Source organism: Neophocaena asiaeorientalis, unplaced genomic scaffold (assembly GCF_003031525.2).
Source record: "Neophocaena asiaeorientalis asiaeorientalis breed wild unplaced genomic scaffold, Neophocaena_asiaeorientalis_V1.1 scaffold420, whole genome shotgun sequence".
NCBI classification, from domain to species: Eukaryota; Metazoa; Chordata; class Mammalia; order Artiodactyla; family Phocoenidae; genus Neophocaena; species Neophocaena asiaeorientalis.
Window position 1 is genome coordinate 248,125 of NW_020172770.1, and position 15,096 is coordinate 263,220.

Here is a 15,096-nt window from a genome sequence, read left to right on the forward strand (position 1 = left end):
TTGGAGACCATGAGTTCATGATTTCAAGTTAGGTCTTGCAATGTATTATTTAGACTATTTAACAGAGCTGAGTCTCAGTTTCCTGTCTGTAAAATGAATATAAATAGTTCCTGAATAGTGGCTGTAAGGGTACAACAAATTTAATCATGAAAAATAGGAGTGCTATTATTATGAAGTTGATGAAAATCCTTATTTTTCACTTGAGCAAAATGGTCACAGAAAACACTAACATGAACATAGTGGAACTCACATTTGTACAGAACTCACAGGCAATAAATTTACCAAATAATAAACAATATGGTATTTGCCTCATAGAATATAATTGTGTACTTCAAATTTATTTTTAACTTGGTGAAAAAATGATTCTTTAAATGTACTTCTGAATTTAGTTTGTTAGTATTTTATTGAGGACTTTTATATCTATGCTCATCAGGAATATTAGTCTGTAATTTGTTTCCTGGTACTGTCTTTGTCTGGCTTTGATTTCAGTGTAATGCTGGCCTCATAAAATGAATTGGAAGTGTTCCTCTTCATTTTGGGGAAGAATTTGAGAAAAATTGGCATTAATTCTTTTAATGTTTGGTAGAATTCAGTACTGAAGCCATCTGGTCCTGGGATTTTATTTGTTGGAAAGTTTTTGATTACTGATTCAATATCCTTAGTAGTCATTGGTCTGTTCAGATTTTCAATTTCTTCATTATTCAGTACGTGTTTAGGGATTTTTCCATTTCTTCTGGGCTATCCAACTTTTTAGCACATAAAGATATACAAAGAACTGAAACATCCGTTGATAGATGAATGGATAAAGAAAATGTGGCATATACATATAATGGAATATTATTTAGCCCTTAGAAAGGAGATCATGGCATATATGAAAATGTGGATGAACATGGAGGACATTTATACTAAGTGAAATAAACCAGTTACAGAAAGACAAATACTGCACGATTCTATTTTTATGAGTATCTAAAATAGTCCAACTCATAGAAGAAGAGAATACAATAGTGGTTGCCATAGGTCAGGCTTGGGGGGCCAGGGAGTAGTTGTTCAATGAGCATAAAGTTTCAATTATGCTAGATAAATAAGTTCTAGAGATCTGCTGTACAACATGGTGCCTCTAGTTAGCAACATTGTATTATACATTTCAAAATATAAGAAGATTGGGACCTCCCTGGTGGTCCAGTGTTAAGACTCCATGCTTCCACGTGGGGAGGGGGGGCATGGGTTCGATCCCTGGTCAGGTAACTAAGATCCCGCATGCCATGTGGCATGGCCAAAATATAATATATATGTGTGTGTATATATATACATATATATATATATGTAATAGATAGATCTTATGTTAAATATCTTAACCACAAAAACAAAACACAAAAGAACACAAGGAAACTTTAGGAGATGTTGGATGTGAATTATCTTGACTGTGGTGATATGTCAAGGCTGTTTGCCTATGTCCAAACTCACCAAATTGTACACATGAAGTCTTGTGCATTTCTTTGTATATCAATAATACCTCAATCAAGCAGTTAAAATTTGTGAATAAGAAAACACATTAATGAATTTTGAAAAATGTAATCCCCATTACACAAGCACTGAGTTAGAGAAGACAGGTTGTTAAAATACTCCTTGGAGTTAAAATTGACTCTGGCTCTAGGGTAGATGAGGCCTGCAGAAAGTGTGAAAGAACCTTACATCTTCTGGAAACAACAATCTGGAAAAAACATTGGAGTCCATCAGTTCATGATTTTAAGTTAGGTCTTACAATTTTTTATTTAGATGATTTAACAGAGCTGAGTCTCAGGTTTCTCTCTGTAAAATGAATATAAATAGTTCATGAACAGTGGCTATAAAGACACAATAAATTTAATCATAAAAAAGTGAGGGTGCTGTTATTGTGAAGTTGATGAAAATCTGTATTTTTCACTTGAGCAAAATGGTCACAGAAAGCAGTAACGTGAACACAGTGAAACTCACATTTTATAGAACTCACAGTAAATGAAGCTTAGATTCCCCTCAATGACTATGAGGCAGTCTTTTGTTAATCCCACTCTACAAAGCCCTACAACAAATGAGGAATTTATTCTCCTGCAGTATCTTTATTTAACTTCACAAAATTAGGGTACAACCTGGTATAAATCTCATGTTCCTAAAGGGTGCCTCTCCCAAGATGTTGTAATGATTACAGCATCATTAATGAACATCCAATTTTATTCTCCATAATATATATCAGGCAATAAATTTACCAAATAATAAATGATATGGCATTTGTCTCACAGAATATAATTGTGCTCTTCAAAAACTCTTTACATTGGTGAAAAAATTTCTTAATTGTAATTTTGATAAAAATCTTCTTTAGCTTAATAGTTTCTGAAATGTGAAATATTAAAAATTGCCTGAGGGAAGATTCTATAATATAAATTTTTAAATTATGACAAATGTCTGTTCTTCCCTTTTTCCTGGGTAGTAGAAACTACTGGTTTGTATCTGAGGTCATGGACACTTATTTTAAAGGTAACATCTCTCAGTCTCCCTTTGCCGCCAGAGCAGACCATGTGACTAATTTCTAACTGATGGGATTGAAGAAGAAGTTTTATGTGACAGCTCTAGGAACCTTCTTTAAGAGGAAGCCCCACATACCTGTGACATTTTTCTTCCCTTATTCTCTCTTACTTCGAAGAATCCAGAAACTACCATTTTGTGTCATAAGAACAAAGGCTATCCTTTTATGAATGGGGAAACTTGAACTAGAAGGAGACTAACTCTTTGAGGGATCAGAGTTGACTTACCAGTTCTAAAATGCTTATGTTAGAATGTTACATATTAAGACAGAAAGAAACTTCTGTAATTAAAGCACTGCTATGCTTTAAATTGTTACTTCTAGTCATTCCTTATTTTAGGTAATACAGCAGGTCTATGATATTAACTCTTACTCTTACCTACTTTTGTCTATTTTAATCTTTTTATTTTGAACATTTCATTTTGTTAAGGGCTTTGTGAACTTAGGTACAAAATAATTTTTGGCTTTAGTCATATTGTAAAAAAAACATTAAAATAGAACTATACATTTATTGATAATGTTACTTATGTTTATTTATTTAGCAATCCAATTAGCCATTTCAGTATTCTTAAGGGAAATCTTTACTTTTGCTTTTTAAAGATACTGACATTTTAATCTTTATATATATATCACATATAGTGATTTAAGTGTTGCACTATTCCACTTGGGAATAGTTACTTACCAATACTTAGTTCTATAATTTTCATTATGTATATGAATTTCCCAAGTTATGGCACTATTTCAGTAAACATGTTTATTATACCATATTCTCACAAAGAGGAAAACTTAGTATATATTTCCAAATTTATACTTATGAAATTCATACAAATAATTTTAAGTAAAAAACTAAAATAAAATTGAAGCTATTAAACAGATTACTTACATCAAGTCAAAAGAAAGTAAAACAGACTTTTCATTTAGAGCATTAGCTCATCAATGCTAGATGAAAACAAACAGGAGAGAGTTTGCAGAGAAGATATTTTGGAAATGTTGTTTAGTCTCTGGTCTGATCAGGTAACATTTGTAAAATGGGCATAAAGAAAGTCAAAAAGGAGCAACAAAGTGATATTAGTGGTTTGGTAAATGGAGCTTGATGAAGTCAATAATTTTGAGTTGCCTTTTTCTTCTTTTCTTTTTTTTTTTTTTGACTTTGACATTTTACAACTACTATTGAGTGGGTATATAGAAAAGCATTTTTCCAGTCTACATTTTCTGGCTACCTCTTGCAAAATTACGAAAATCTCTGTTAGAACAAAGTGGCAGCTCCATCTGTTAGCCTCCTCCATAAAATAAAACCTGAATACACAGGATTGTGGTGTCTGAGCAGTGCTAATATTATGTGACTATGATACCCAGAAGAAACTTGTATGGCAAATTTCTAAATATTACTTTTAGAGTTTCATGAAAAAGATGTCATCTTATAAATATTTCTTATTACTCTCAAGCACTATTTTTCTAAGAAAATATTTCTCATTCTCTTCTTGGTGAAAGAAATATGTTGTTGCATGTTTTGGATCAGTTTTGAAACTTGTGGAAGTTGTAAATTCCATACCTACAGTGAAAATATCGATTACCTCAATGTATTTATCAGTATGTTGTAAATAAAACTATATTGCTTTGAATAATTTATTGTCTAATCTTGAAGCACATGCTGTTTCTTATAATAAAGATTTAGATATGTATTCACTATAGTTGATTTGTAAAAGAAATAATACATTAACATAGAGTTGGTAATGAGTGCTTTCATGAGCTATGGATATAATTACCATTGAAGTACAAATCACCAAATAAGAGACCTACAAACAAAATGAGACTCTTTAATTACTATTTTAAAAGAAAGTACTATCAGCAGTTAGTGAAAATAGGTAGGCAAAGACTTTGACAATGTACTAAAAGGAGTGAAAAAAACCTCAAAGGAATAAAATATGTTTTCACCGTTAATATATCTCATGAATTTTGAGGTCCTTGTACAGAAAAATGAAAACTGGCAATTCCTACTGACTATGAAAAGACCCAGGAAATGGACATAGTAGAAACTGTGGTTGACATGGGGGTAGAATATTCCAAGATTTTTCAGTCTTAGGAGGAGGGTAAAATTTTGTAGGTAGGAAAAAAAATCTATTATCAAAGTAATTGCATGTGTGGTGAAGTACATTATAAAATTAAAGACTGTGGACTTGGACCTAGCCCCAGTCTCTTCCATTAATGAGAACACATTTAATTCTAATTCCACTGCTACTTCTGTACTACTGTTCTCTACCCAGTCTGACCTTCTTAATTCTTACTCTATAACATTTCACACCTACTGGCCTCTGGCCTCATTTTTACCTGTGGGCTAACTGAAGTTCATAAAACTGTAGGCATGGCTACTACCAGGTAAACGTTTGGCTTGTATGAGTTCTAGTACATTTTCTTCCCTACTTTCTTTTTTTTTTTTGCGGTACGCAGGCCTCTCACTGTTGTGGCCTCTCCCATTGTGGAGCACAGGCTCTGGACGCGCAGGCTCAGCGGCCGTGGCTCACGGGCCCAGCCGCTCCATGGCATGTGGGATTTTCCTGGACCAGGGCACGAACCCGCGTCCAGCAGGCGGACTCTCAACCACTGCGCCACCAGGGAAGCCTCTCTTCCCTCCTTTAAACACAACTGAAAAATTGTTAATAAAGGACCCCAGAGAAAAGAGAAAGGCGGCAAAAGATTTATTTTTAAGGAGACAGTGAGGTGAAACAGAAATAGGGAAGATAGAAAGAATAAATTAGTTCAGGTCAACTAACACTTTCTGAATTCCTAGACTTGGAATGACACTGTTCTAAGCACTAGTACTCCAAAGATTTCTGCCTCAAGGAGCAAGAAATTTACTGAAAAGGAGACATACTTTTAAAAAAATGTTAAATACAACAAAGTAAGTGTCATGAGAGATGAAGGAATGAATATATAAACAGAGCTGACATGCACAGGGTTTCCTGAGGGCACATAAAGTTGATTCAGAAAATTTTCCCTGACAGAGAATGACACCTGGCTGAATCTTAATAGAAGAGTACTAATCAATGAAAAGAATTTGGAAAGAATCAGGGAAAGGATATTTGAGGCAGAGGTAATAGAATAATCAGAGACTATATCTGATGGAAGGAATTCTGGAGTTGGGAAATTCAGTGAGGAGGTATGGGAGTAGGCAAGATAACAGTGAGGACCAGAACGAGGGTCTTCTTACTTTGGATGGGGAAGACAGATTGGATTTGAGAAATGTTTTGGAAATAGAATTATAAGGCCTTAGGAATTGATTGAACACTGTGGAAGCTAGTGCCAATATGTGAGATGAGATTCAGGATGTATAATTCTGGTGGTTAAGATGAGGTGAACTTGGGCTTCCCTGGTGGCGCAGTGGTTGAGAGTCTGCCTGCCGATGCAGGGGACGCGGGTTCGTGCCCCGGTCCAGGAAGATCCCACATGCCGCGGAGCGGCTGGGCCCGTGAGCCATGGCTGCTGAGCCTGCACGTCCGGAGCCTGTGCTCCACAACGGGAGAGGCCACAACAGTGAGAGGCCTACGTAACACACACACACACACACACACACACACACACACACCCACAAACACACAAACAAAAAAAAAAAAAAAAAAAGGATGAGGTGAACTCGAGAACATATAGAAACGTATTTCTGGAGAACAACCAGAAATAAATCTCCATCAGGTAGTTTTATATGAAAAGATGAAATCCTGATGCCAAATTAGAGTTATATATATATAGATATGAACATTACTAGCATATAATCTCGATTAAGATGTGATTAGTAAATACAATCACCCAGAAAATAAAGGTAGATTAAAATATTAAAATTCAATGAATAGAAATTAGAGTCATGGAAATCAGTACTATCTAATGAGAGAGTGAAGAAAAAAATTCACCAAGGAAACCAAGAAGAAAAAGATCCAAGGAACTGGGAGAAGAACCAGGAAAATGTCATGTCACAGAAGAAAAGAGAGTAGTTTTCCAGAAGTCAGAAAAAACTAATACTGTGAAATGAACTAATGAGATCACTGTAGGATGAAGCCTGAAAAATGTCCAATGGATATGAAAATATGAAGGTGATAGTTGCCAGAGGAGTTTCCATTAATGACTGGAGTGTGTCAGGAATGAATTGGAAAGGAGGAGAGCGAATACTGCATTTTCAAGACCCTTGGCTAAGACAGAAAAGTGCGTAAGGATAGGATGTCCTTCTACATAGTATAGGTTCTGGCAGGAGACTTGACTAGAGTCCCTGAACTCAAGTTTGTAATAGTCACAACCATTTTCATTTTAGGAACTAAATATTTTCATGTTAATTAACTTGGTACTTTCGTTATTTTTTTTTGATGAATTTTACTACGAAATAATTTAATACAGCAATCTTCCAAGATAATACATTAATATATTATTTTTTGCCATCTTTATATTAGAATCAGCTCACTTGTAATAACTTAAGCAATAAAGTGCTTAACTTTGGATAACCACTTAAATTTGTGGCTGTCTACTTTTATTTTACCACATTAACTTTCCAAGAATGGGGCGCCTTCAATAATGGTGTTTATTGTGCTGTATATGCACAAAGTGTAAGGATTAAGGATGTAAAAATTCACTCATGGTTTGTATTTTCTGAGTTAGCCTTATAAGAGATTTGCAAATCATACTGTAAAAGCATATTTTAAGTTGATATAGAAGAAAATAAAGACATCGTTAGTTACATAAATACCAAAGCAAACAATAAAATAATTTTATTCATAATATTACCTAACCTATTTTGGAATGCAAGGAAGCAAGAGACAAACTGCACAGAAGACATTTTAGAAATGATATAGAATGCCTGCCCTTGTCCTGGTAACATTTATAAAAATGGATAGAAAATATGCAAGATGAGAGCTGAAATTGTTCTTAGGGATTTGGTAAATAAGGTTTAAAGAAATAAAAATTTTTTGATTTGCCTTCCTATGTTTTTGTCATTTGATAGCCTCTATTGCATATAGAAAGCACCTTTGCTGTCTATATTTTCTGGCCATCTTTTGTGAATTTAACCAAATTGCCCTTAAAACTCTGCAGTTTTCCCTGGATCCTTCAAGTTATAGAAAAACAGCCAAGTCCTTTAATTTAGTTTCTATTTGCTCAGATCTTCTTTAAGGTTATAAATGTTATTTCACAGAACAACCTTACTGTCTTAAAAATGCAGGTATGGTGTGATAACCATTTTGAAGTTTCTCCAATATTTGGTTCTCTCCGTTTCTCTGCACAGAAAAGGGAGCATTTCTCAGCCCCCTAGCAGATGGACAAAACCTGACTAATTCTGGGCCATGAAATGAGTGCAGGCTGATGTCTGTCACTTCTTGTCTGGGGCAGTGAAGAACTCATGAGCAATTTTCCTGTGTCTTTCTCTGCAGTGGTAATTGTTGAGGAGACAAACTAAGATGGTGGTTCCAAAATGTGGAAGCACCCTGAATCAATGTTGCTGCATGGAAACTGCTGTCCTGAAGTTGTACAGAACTGCAGCTGACTTTGTCTGAAAAAGAAATAAACATTAGATGTGTTGAGCCACTGAGGTTTGGAGATTATTTGTCATTGAGCACAACCTACCCTATCTTGACCATGTATCATTCAGAGTGTCCTTTGGCAAAACCTGTCACCTAATTACCTTTTTCCTTGGGTGAGTATCTCTAGAGTTGAAAAAAAAGAAAAAAAAAAAAGAGGAGGGAAAAAGTCAATGGAGTGGAGCCAAATGAGATGTTAGTAAAGTCCCCAAGACCATTTAATGGACTACAAATAACCATCACGTTTTTTATAGTTAGAGTAAACTTCAATATACTTCTCCTTGCCCTCTCCAGCTCAGTGAAGAAATAACTTGATGTAGTTGTTAAGAGACAATACCTTACTCAGGTCTAATGAGGTAGCTGTCTGACATTTCAGCTCTCTCATAGTTTGGATTCTTTCGATTAATCGTACATTGTCAAAAAAAAAAAGTGTAACTCACTGCATTTCCTTCTACTTGAAAATGTTTGCTGTGTGATTTTTGCTGTAAATGAAGATATTTATCATTACTACATCCTTCCTCTGCCTACATCTTGCCCTGAATGCTGCATCTGGGTATTCAACAAAGTATTCTAATTTTCTTATTAGATCCCTTCACTTGCTTGTAATTACAGAATAAATCAAGGAAAAGTACTGCTTTTGTACATCAAATGACTCTACCACCTATGACGCAGAAATAGATTACCTTTCTCTGAAGGTTCACAATAGTCTCAGACTGCCAGACTTTTTTTCCTAGGTTGTCCTGAGCATGTGTGTACGTACACATATGTGTGCTTCTACATATGATTAGTCCCAGATATGACAGTGAGTGGGGAGACAGAAGATTTTCTGTAAGGATTTAAGGAATACAACAATCTAGAATTCTATGTCATTAAAGACTGAAATTTCATTTTGTAAATATATGACAACAAGTAACAAAATAAGATGAGAAACACATATACAAATTTAAAAAAGCAGTCTGGCAGTCCTGTTATAATATGGTCCGTGTCCAGTTGGAGAGTTCTGAGTAGTGAAACAATACTGACTGATTAGATAGATGAGGTATTCTTCTATAGAAAATATCTCCTTAGAGAGAGGATTAAGCTAACATGATTCTTTAGGATAATTAATTTTACCAATTTTTTTTATTGTTACTAACCAAAATGTCGTTCCAGTTCCAAAAAGTGTACTTGGGCATATTGATATCATCTCTGTGTTAACTCAGGTAGCACAACATTCCTGACTGTTCCAAGAATTTCTGGCATTTTATTTTTGGCTCTCACTATGGTAGTTCAGCCCAGCAATCTATCCACTGTTCCCATACTGCTGCTTTTCTTTGAGTTTATTATTCCAGACCCTGTGAGTGGGTCCTTGGGATGTTGCCTGAGTGCTGAACATGCTTAGTCTTTGCTGTGCTATTTATCATTTATATTTAGGTAGTATTGCCTGATGTACTGGGTCCCACTTTCTGTACTTTGTTTTGCATTCATCCATTAGGGGTTATTACAGCGAACATTCCTTCACTCAGGCAGAGAGTTGTAGACGTGCCAAGCCCCATCATCCTCTCCTTGTTTTATGAAGCATGTTGGGACCAGATGGTATCCTAAATAGAGCTTTTAAAAAGAGCCTTTCAGCACGTTGTATATCATGAGGTATTTTCCTCTCTTCTAGTGAATAGATGATTTCTTATGGAAGGTCTGAGCCCCTTGTTCTTTATTTTTCTAGACTCCTGAGACATTTTCATAAAGGGAAGCAAGTGAAAACTCCAAACCTCGAAACGTAATGAATAAAAAATAGTTACATTCAAAATGCTTTTGTATAATACTATCTCCTTTTAGTTTTATAACAGCTCTTAATATATGGTAGAAAAATTATCTCCATTTTAAGGTGGAATATCTAAGAATCAGAAAGATTAAATTCATTGACTCCTGTCACAAAGAAAGTCCATGATGGAGCTAATCAGATAATCCCAATTTCGCTATTTTATTTCTTACTCTTTCCAAAGTGTTTATTAATGGCTTCTATGCCAAGATCCAAATTATCACTACTTGCCCGGAAATGATAGTGCAAAGAGGGAGAATATGTAATTTTTTTTTTTTTTTTTTTTTTTTCTGGTACACGGGCCTCTCACTGTTGTGGCCTCTCCCATTGCGGAACACAGGCTCCGGATGCGCAGGCTCAACGGCCATGGCTCACGGGCCCAGCCGCTCCGCGGCATATGGGATCTTCCCGGACCGCGGCCCTAACCCGTGTCCCCTGCATCGGCAGGCAGACTCTCAACCACTGCGCCACCAGGGAAGCCCTGAGAATATGTAAATTTATTTCAATTTTATTTTTCCAAACCAAGAACCAGATACATGTAAGAATTTATAATTTTTTGATGAGGAGGAAATGATGAAAATGACCTGGACACCAGTTCCCAATACTTGAAGAATATTAGAAAAGAAAAAGAATACTTGGAAAAATAATTCTACTTAACTATATATAGGTTGCACTATGTATCTAACAGAAAATACTTGTACACAACCATTTTTGTTCATTTGGTGGGTTCTCTTTTCAAAACAAGTACCATATTAACCTACTTAATCATAAAAATCTTTGATCAAGATCTAAATGATGGACTTTTAGATACTGATTTTTAATTTAGTTGGTAGATTTTGTTATTTCCCTCTCCTAGACTATTTTATACAACCAGTTTTATTTTTACTCTCTATATAAGGAATCTATATTTCTTCTCATGGCCAAAGATTAAAAAGCTTTATGTCAATGCCTATAAAACCCATAAATTCTCTTTGTTTTCAATGAATCTGATTTAACTAAAATGATTAAAATTGTTTTTATTCCCCAGTTTATCCTCAGGAAGAATAGAGAAATTCTGTAATTAAAACCCTAAATACAATACAAAAATACAATAATTATTTTTACAATTCCAAACTTAATTAACTGAAATGTAATAAAATATCATAAAAACGGTAATCATTATACAATAGATATTTAAAATTCCACTGAACATTCACAAAAATAAATAAGGGGATTGTTTTAGAAGTGAGTAAAAATTTCTTGAAAAGTTTTAGGAATATTTTACATTTCTTTCAATGAGTTTATATTGTCCTCATATTCTGTTTAACATAAAATGCTGCTTTCCAACTGTATATTAAACATGTCTTGAAATGTTCCAATTTCAAGGAATATGTAAAAAGGTTTTTTAGGTTAAATGGAGAAAAAAGGACCTAAGAAGAGTTTCCTATTTTCAGATATAAATCAAGGATTCATTTTGACGGATCTAAATTAGGCTATATCTAGGAATAATTATCTAGAATGCAAGTTTGCTTTCATTATTCTCCCACCTTTAAAGTTTATATAGATACATTTATATGCATAACTGAATCACTTTGCTGTACACCTGAAACCAACACAACACTGTTAGTCAACTATACTCCAGTATAAAATAAAATAATTAATTAATTTAAAAAATACAAATATCAGAACTGACTACAAATATCAGAACTGTCAATCCCTCAGATCCCCTTTAGGTGACACACTATCAAGAACAAGATAGCCTAACTAGGCAGTGACTATTCTCAGTCCTATATTTCCTTTTCACCAAAAATTAAATCAATTTTTGTTGTTATTTTTTGTTAAAGCAGAAAGCTGTATTTTAAAGCTATGGATAAAGGACACAGCAGATGTTAAAACCCAGTAATATGTAGTTTCATGGGACAAACGCTTAACTAAAACTCAATTTCTAATAACATAGTGGCAGCAGAGTTGCAACATTGGCAATTCTCTCCTTCTCAAATTGTATTCTTCTAGACTTGTTTTCTATGGCATATCTCCCTATAACAATCATAAATAAGGGTCATCCTACAAAGACTTGGGGTCAAGAAGAGACAACTGTGATTACTTCTACTATGAATTTATATATATTTGCTTCTCTAACATAAGTACATAAATCTTTGGTATTAGTTTAGTGGATTCATACCCTTAATCAACAAAAGTTTGTTGGGGACTTGCAGCATTCTAGTCTCTGTGGAGCCTATAGTCTAGCGAGTTTCATGATAACAAATGAATTCCCACATTTCATTTATCTTATATTTCACCTAATAGACATACACTTTTCACATATTGGCTATATACTCCTGGTTGTCTTCCATGTGGCATTTGCAATTTGTGACTCTGCCAGTCCCTATTTCTAGGGGGTCCTTTGTATGTAGCCAGGCAGATAGAAAAAAATGGAACATAGAAAAGTCCTATTAGCTGCATATAGCTCCTATCCTGGAAGGGATGCATGCTATTTCTGTTCATATTTGGCAAAAACAGCTGCATGCCTGGGATTCTGGGAAATGAGAAATCAACTCATGACCACTTAACCTGAGAAAAATGGCAAGTCATAAACAGTCATCAATATAGTGGTAAGGATTAGAATACATGATTTGAAAATGGAAACAGTTGTGGAACATATTAGAAATAAATTATGGTACAATTCAATCAAATGTATTAATGAGATAATCTTGAGACACATGTAAAATTTATCTTCCAAAATTGTCAATGTCTCCTTCATCTTTAATTCCTCATCAGGGTATGTATTTGTGAAGGTTTTAGGGTTACAAGCAACAGAAATCACCTAAAACTTGCTTTATAACAAGAAGGATTACTTTTGAGAATTTAGGAGTGTGTTTTAAAACTGAAGAGCAGAAATATAGCAGTGTGGGGAAGACACTGGGACCAGGGACATGTAAATTTTGAGGGCTTTAATGCTCCCTTATCTCTAATGGTTTCAGTACATTTCCATCACCTTGTCTCTCTGGAGACCAGCTCTCAACTTCTTGGTCCACAGGTGGTTGCTAGTTGCTTATGCTATTGTTCTCGGGTTTGGGCCTCCTACATTTGGGAGTAATGGTTGAATTAGGCTCTTTTAATCTCAATTCACATTTCTAGAAGAAAGCACTTGATTGGTCCGACTTAGATTAGTTTTCTACCCCTAGACTAAACCATTGTAGGAAGACACATAATATAAATCTAAACTGAGTTACTGATATCTGAAAATGTACCTTGGTGATCTTTGCCTTATGGGACGCAACTCAAGTAAGGAACTTAAAAGCTCGCAACTGTCAGACATAAGAACTAGATCAATGTATCTGAATTAGAGGATGCATAGATGAGAGTGGGAATAGATGAAAATGAGATAGGTGGGTTTGAGGCGATTGTAAAAAGACTTGGAATGCCACACGAAGCAAAGGCATGATGGCATGATCAAAGTGATGATTTGGAAAGATCATTATGAAGGTATTTGCAGAAGCTGAATTGGAATGAAAAAGTATTCTAAAATTCTGCTCAGCAATTGGTCTGGTTGGAGGTGTTTAGAGGGGAACTGGGACTATTTCAAATGTGATAATCAGGATATGGCAACTCAATACAGTTTTCCTTTCATTTGTATCTTTTTGTTATAAAAAACAGGTTTTCATCATTTTTGGAGGTTCACTTAGCCATATTATGTTAATTACAGTATTTTAAAAATATACCCACAGTGAATAGTATTTGCAATATATTTGCTGGTTATTTTAGTGAATAAAACATTTTCCATAACAATTTTTATAACACAAGAGTTTACCTTGTTAAATGGATACTTCTTTACCTAAACTTTCATTATTTTACTTTTTGACATTTCTAGGACATTCAAGACTCATTTCATACTTTTAAATTTAAAAGTTTAGGAACCATAGGAATATGTAAATAAGTGATATGTTGAGTTCTTAAAAAGTCAAAATATATAAAATTCATATACATTTCTGGTATCTCATTGAGGTAGAGTGGTTTTTTTCCCCTTTTTTCTCAGTAGGCATAATGAAACTGCAACAGAGAAAACATTTCCAAAATATTTAACCTATATGCTTTTAATTCCCCTATAAACTATGTTTCTCTTCAGCTCTTCCACCATAAGGTCTAAACCATAAAATTTCTCACCTCAAGGAAGGAGAAGGCAAATGCTTCTTAAGAAAAAGGAGTCATAGAGCAGCTCTCAGACTCAAAGCTCACCCCCTTGAGTCTATGGTATACAGTTTTCCAAATTTTAAAATTTCCCTTTATGTGTTAAGATTAGAACTGATTGACTCTTCTCTTGAGATCACAGATAGATTTTATAGGAGTCAAGACATGACGTAGAGTAACCCAAATGAGAAGAAGTTGAGGACACCATGGCCTCTGCCTTAGAAGGGAGAGCCCATAGCTTTCAATATAGAGAGAAGGAAAAGGCAAGTAACAAGACAGGACAAGGGCACATAGGGAGAGGGAGATTAGTTTTACTCTCCCTTCACCTGGAGTAATGCAGGAGTGAAAGAGAAAAGAGCAGTAAAAGCTCAAGAAAAATAAAGCTTAAAGTAAGTGTTCTTTTGTTCCCTTTTCTCTTTTGAACTCTGAGAGGAGACGGACGCATGGCGGTGGTGAGGGATATACTGTATTGGGAGACCTTCAGCTGAATAGGAATGGATATAGAGTGTGTCCACGTAGAGATGGCAAGGGACAGTACCACTTAGTTTCCCTTAGGTCTGTGTGAAAATCAAGTCAGAGTTCTATTGTGCTCTGTTTAGGAAGTGTGAAAGGAAACTGAGAGACAAAAGCCAGTGGGCCTACCTTGGGGTGACCATGGTGGTGACCATGGTGAACAGAGCAATGGCATGAGGTTGAGGACAGACGAAGGACATAGCTGAGACCTAGAAATTCTGAGGCAATGATGTGCTTGAAAAAGAGTACCAAAACAGGCTTTCCAGAAAAACAACAACCAAAACCCACCTTGATTTGCAATACTTGCTGATATCTGTGCTCTAAATGTTCCCACCAGGAACAATTTCAAGCCATGGAAGGTCCAACATGAAGGTGGGAAAAGGTAGACATGATTGGCTGCACCAGCTGATATAAGCCTGCTCCAGCACACCATTGAAACTTTTGTAGGACTCCTCCCATCTTCCACCCCTCCCTATGTATATTTAAGGTAGACCAAAAACAAATCAAGG